The sequence below is a fragment of the Urocitellus parryii genome, chromosome Y, assembly GCF_045843805.1.
Source record: "Urocitellus parryii isolate mUroPar1 chromosome Y, mUroPar1.hap1, whole genome shotgun sequence".
Classification (NCBI taxonomy): Eukaryota; Metazoa; Chordata; class Mammalia; order Rodentia; family Sciuridae; genus Urocitellus; species Urocitellus parryii.
In genome coordinates, this window is record NC_135548.1 from 8,028,919 (window position 1) to 8,034,380 (window position 5,462).

The following is a 5,462-nucleotide window of genomic DNA, read 5'->3' on the forward strand; positions in this document are numbered from 1 at the left end:
CACATCCCTATATATATGGCCATCAAACATAAATGTTTTTGTTGCAAAGATGAAAATGTGCTCTCTTCCAAGCAAAAGCAAGGTTAATGGGATCATTAGTTCAAATAAACTTTCTTGTCAATCAGATTCATGTATTCACTTCTGAAGAGGGAGAGTGAACAAAGAGAGAATGAGAAGCCAGCTGCATCAAATGAACATGAACAGATGTTCCTACTGGTAGAATAAAATAGAAGGAGAGAGGATTTGTATTTGAAAAAAAATCTTATTTTTGCTTTAATTTAAATTTACAATTTACTAGATAATGACTTAATCCTTTTTTGCAAAGACCTAAAAAGTTGAACTTGAAATCCAACCCAAACTTCTTATAATTTAAACTACACATATATATTATAAAATATCAAGATATGAATACATAAACACTATTTGGTTAAGATACTCATTTTACTTTTGTAACAACAAACAGCTTCCTTATCATGTTAAGCATACCAGCCAGCAGGAAGAGAAGGGATAGGGATTGGTCTTTATTTACTAAGAATAATCTGGAAGATTGCATAATGTTTGCTTCTACATCAGTAATAAGAACCCATTAGAAGGCCATATCTGACTCAGAGGAAACTAGGGAAGTTATTCCTCATCTGGGAAGTCATGCAGGTAATCTTCTATTTCATTGTTACAATAATAATAATAATAATAATAATACTTATTATTATTATTATTATTATTATTTGTAATGCTGGGATCAAACTTAGGGACTTGTGTTTCCTATGTAAGTTTTCTATCACTGAGCTACACACCCAGCCTTTATAAGGGATTAGCAAAATTTTAAAATTGTTTCTTAAAATTAAGGTAGAATGAGGACACAGAAGTTGAAGGTGAGCTGGAAAGGGGTGTGGCAGGTGGCAGGTTCTCATGCACTGGAGTCCTGGGGAAGGGGCTCCCAAGGACCAGTGTCTGGGAATATTCACAAGAGACATTCCTCAGCCTGGCCCGAAGCCATCTTCTCTGTCTACTGGGAAACTTCTCCCCACAGAAGTTAACTTCCTCACACTCCCAGATCATGCTTTCTGGTGGCTTATCAGAAAGCCAGACCACTTTGTTAAGAAGGTGATGGGGCAGGAGTGACACCTTGAACAAGGGGAAAAAAGGAGGCAGTGGTGACCAATGGGGAGGACAGTTTGTAAGAGGGTGAGTCTTGACACATGAACTCAGAGAGGTAAAGGGGTGGTGGTGGAGGGCTTCTAAGTTCCCAGAAAGACACTGGCTTTGATTTGGTAGGTGATGAGGAACCACTGGGGGAGGGCCTGGAGCAGAGCGCTGACCCATCTGACTTGTGTTTTCATAGGGCACAAAAGACCTGCACAGGCAGTGATTCATCCTCGAGGACATGAAAAACATCCTGGTAGTCACACAGAGAAGGTGGTGGAGCTAGGATGTGAACCCAGGTATGAGGCTGAAGTCCCCACTGTACCTACAAGGAGCATTTCCTGCCTGATATACTAGTTGCATATTTTTTATTCTTTATGTCTCTTTTACACCTCCTTTTCAGGTCTGTGTCTTTCTGGTTGTTGGAGAATGAAGCTGTGCTCAGTCTGTATTTTTTTCCTTATGCCCCAAATACGTATTTATTTCTGCCATGTGTATGACACCATAAATTGCACCATAGATGATAAAAGAGGTAGACAGCAAGGGACTTTCTCTCAAGATATTTATAGGCTAGCTACAAAGAGAAGACAGGATTTGTCTTTAAATTGTTTAAATCCAATGATTTCCACTTTTGGCAGGGGGCAGGGGGTTCTTGCTTGTTTCATTTAATTATCTGAAAGAAAATCGCTTTTTTTTTTTGAGGAACAGCTCTATCCAAGAACCAGAAGCAGATTAAATATGGGACTCCCTCTTTGATTTTATAGATTTTGACTTCCAGATTGACTGTTCCATTAGCACAGTAAAAGATGACTCCCTGGCTCCCCACCCATAAGCCTTGCAAGCTCAAACTGTGATATGGAAATCCAGCTGTGCACATTCTATTTCTCGCCTCATTGCCAGAAATAAAGATTCAACAATCCCTGCTTAACTGACAGTATTGCCAGTGACACCTGAGGCACAGCAGAAACCAGCTCAGCAGTTCTGCTGAAGCTGAGCTGCAGCTTCTGGGGAGTGGGTAAGTGTTCATTACCAGAACCTGCTCCTCTCTCCTTGATGAGGAGATGTGACAGCTGAATGGGGGGTTCTGGGTCAGAAGACACTGCTGTCTCCCTTCCAATGCTCATTCAGTTATTCTGAGGACTTGAGTAAGGATACGGTGGTGAGCAAGGCAGGAGAAAAAAATCTCTGCTCTGGTGCACTGAATTTCTAGAATGCTGGCATGTGTGTCCACTCCTTGATGCAGCTACAACCTTCAGTAGGAGGGCCAAGATGTTCGTTGCCTTTCTTTTCTGGACAAGATCACAACCTTGAAATGATAGGGAGGCCCAGAGTGTATGCATTTACTCCTCAGACGGCTCTTCTGTCCCTTGATGTTGTTTTCTTGCTGCAAAACTTTTGCTGTGATGCACTGGAAAAAGACATGTGGTTGTTCCTATCAGGAGCCTGGCTGGAGGAGCTGCAGCAGATGTCTGTACACATTAGAGTCTAAGAAAGTGTTCCCAATCCTTTAAGAAAACCATTACTTGGCTCATTGAAAGCTAATTTCATTTTTTTCAGTCAAGATGAAAATGGATGCAGATGGGATGAGCTAAGAAATATCCTACTGTTAAATCACAGAATAAAGCCACTTGTTCAGGAGACTCTATGGCCTGGGATACAGTTTTTACCAAGAAGTGGGAAATTGCTTGGTAAATTTCTCTTTTCTGCTTAACTAACTCTTTTAATTAATTTTTACTGACCTACTCCTCCTTCAACACTAAAGGTGTGAATAGATAAAGAATTGGTCTTGCAGACCTTCCTTCTAAAGTCAAAAAGTAAAGAGGGAGATGGATTCGTTCTCTTTCAATTTGGGATAGAGCTTTGGTGCAACTTGGTAATTAGCCACAATGGTACAATGTTATCTCATTATTTCTACTTTGGCATGATAAGAGCTTATGTTTTAGATAAAATTCCAAGATGGGAGTAATGACTGAAGCAAGGATAATCAAGTTTTAATGAGAAAAGTACACAACATCAAGATAAAACTTTGTGTGATGTCTCTACTTAAAGGAAACAGGCTAAAGCTCTAGCACCATTTATTCTATATTGAAGAGCCACCCTATCTACTAGTTTGATCAGATGGCACCATATTGTCATCTTTTCATTAGTAAACATAAGGTGTCATGTCATTTAGAAACTTGTTTCCATGTGGTAAAAATTATAATTGGTTCTAGAGGTGTTTTGTTATTTTTGCAAGATGTTAATGCTGATCACCAGGGAGGCCAGCTGTCCGGAGCACTATGGTTCACTAATCTTATCATCCCTGAAATTTATCAGTGACCTGGAGAAAAATTCCTATTGAATGTCCAAATTGTTGTCTTATATTGTCCAATAGACAGATAGTACAGAGAGATAGATACACAAGGTTATCAATCAGTAATCAGATACTTAGTATAATGAAGAATTTATTTTACTAGTAATATGTGTAATCTATCATTTTCAATTATCTGGATTTAGTTGTGGCCCTGGCCTTGATGTTAATTTAGCTTTCATTTAAGCAAATAATACTTATCAGCCTGCAGGACTCTTCTAGTTAATCATAAAGGACACAGGTAATAAGGTAATCCTAATCACGTTTAAATATTCTTTGAGTAGATTAAAACATGCAACAAGCAGGGAAACCCAGAGTCAGACTCCTGGGATGTCAGCCCTGAGCCTGGCCTTCCAGTTGACTGGTCAACCAGAGTGAAGTCTAATCACAGGTCAGGGCCTTTGTGAGGGAAAGGGACCATTCCTCATTTTCAGCATCCTGTAGGGCCTCTGACAACAGAAAACCTGAGAGTTTGGTAACTCCTAAGACTGCCTGTGGGATAGGTTTCATGAACTGTGTGTTGCATCCCCAATGGGGTGGCCTCCAATTCCACAGGACAGGAAGGCAGGTGACAATTTCACATGTCAGGTCAGTGACAAATGGGTACCCAACTTAATTATGTCACCAGGTAGGACCTCCCCTTATGAGAAAGGCACTGCTGATTTTGGGACCTCATGGGAACATTGAGGCTGAGGGTGACCAATCACCCAAAATGCTGCTTAAGACCCCAAATGGGGATGTTCTGGATATACTGAAAAGAGCTTCTCAACTCATCAGAAGGACATCTATACTTTGCATAGCTATCATTCATCTACCTACCTACTTTCCTATCTATCAGTATGTGTATATGTATAAGTATGTATGTCTACACATATGTGTACATATGCATATTATACATACAGAGAGATATGCTTCATACGGCTGACTATGAAATGTTTGTTGCCTTGTTAGTTTTAGCTTTAGGATTATTCCATTGTAAAAAGAGAAAAGAATTGTAAAAGTACTTTGGCTAACAGTCTCTTCAAAATTCTCATGTGTATAAAAGCCTATTCTCTGCATTGTAATTTGAAACTGATGATGGTGTTGCTGTTGACCAAACCTGACATATAGCACAGGAGTGTCTGAAGTGAATTGGAGATATTATCATCATTTATGCTTTTCAGAATTTTAACAATTCAATAAAGGGTGGAGGCAGACTCTCTAAATTGCAGCACATCTAAAAATTCCCCTTCTTCCTGGGTAGCAAGGTCCATCTGTTTTTAAACAGTGAGGGAGCTGCTGACACTTTATTAAGCTGTTGGTTTACTTAAATTGCAGTTGTCCAAAGTGATGTTTCCCCTCCATGTCTGCTTTCCAAAGTGCAGTAACCATAACTACTTCTTATTTAGGAAATTGCATGTGGCTATCCACTCCAGTTGGTTAATACAGGGAGTCAATATTTTTGCTTTATTTTAAAGCATCACAGCGTGGGGCTATTTTTCTTGGCTTTTCACATTTTCTGCCTCTTTTTTCCTTTCTTCCTGATACAAGAATAGTTATGCTAAAATTTGATTTCTAGCAAAGGGAAGAAACTCATATTTAGAGCACATCTTTTTTTGCTATTTATCTATTTTTGTTAGTTACAACCTGCAGCATCTTTGGAATACTCATTTTTGCAGGTCTCAAAATGATACTGAACAAGGGACTTCCAGACTCAAAGGCTCACCTTCCCAGTGAAGAGGGCTACTTCCTGGAGTTCAGTCTCACTCTCTGTTTTCTGACATTCTGCTTTTCCTGCAGATCACTGCACCTTGGCTGGGGATGTGAACTTGGGCCCTCTTCTGCAAGGAAGCCCTTCCCACCCCTGTAGATGAGCCCTTCATGTGCATTCAGAGGTGTTGAGCCACTGGATCTGAAGGGAACAGTCTACAGGATGCATCAGATTCTAGAGCTAGGATCTCATTTCATGCTCTTGGTACGTACTCTTGTG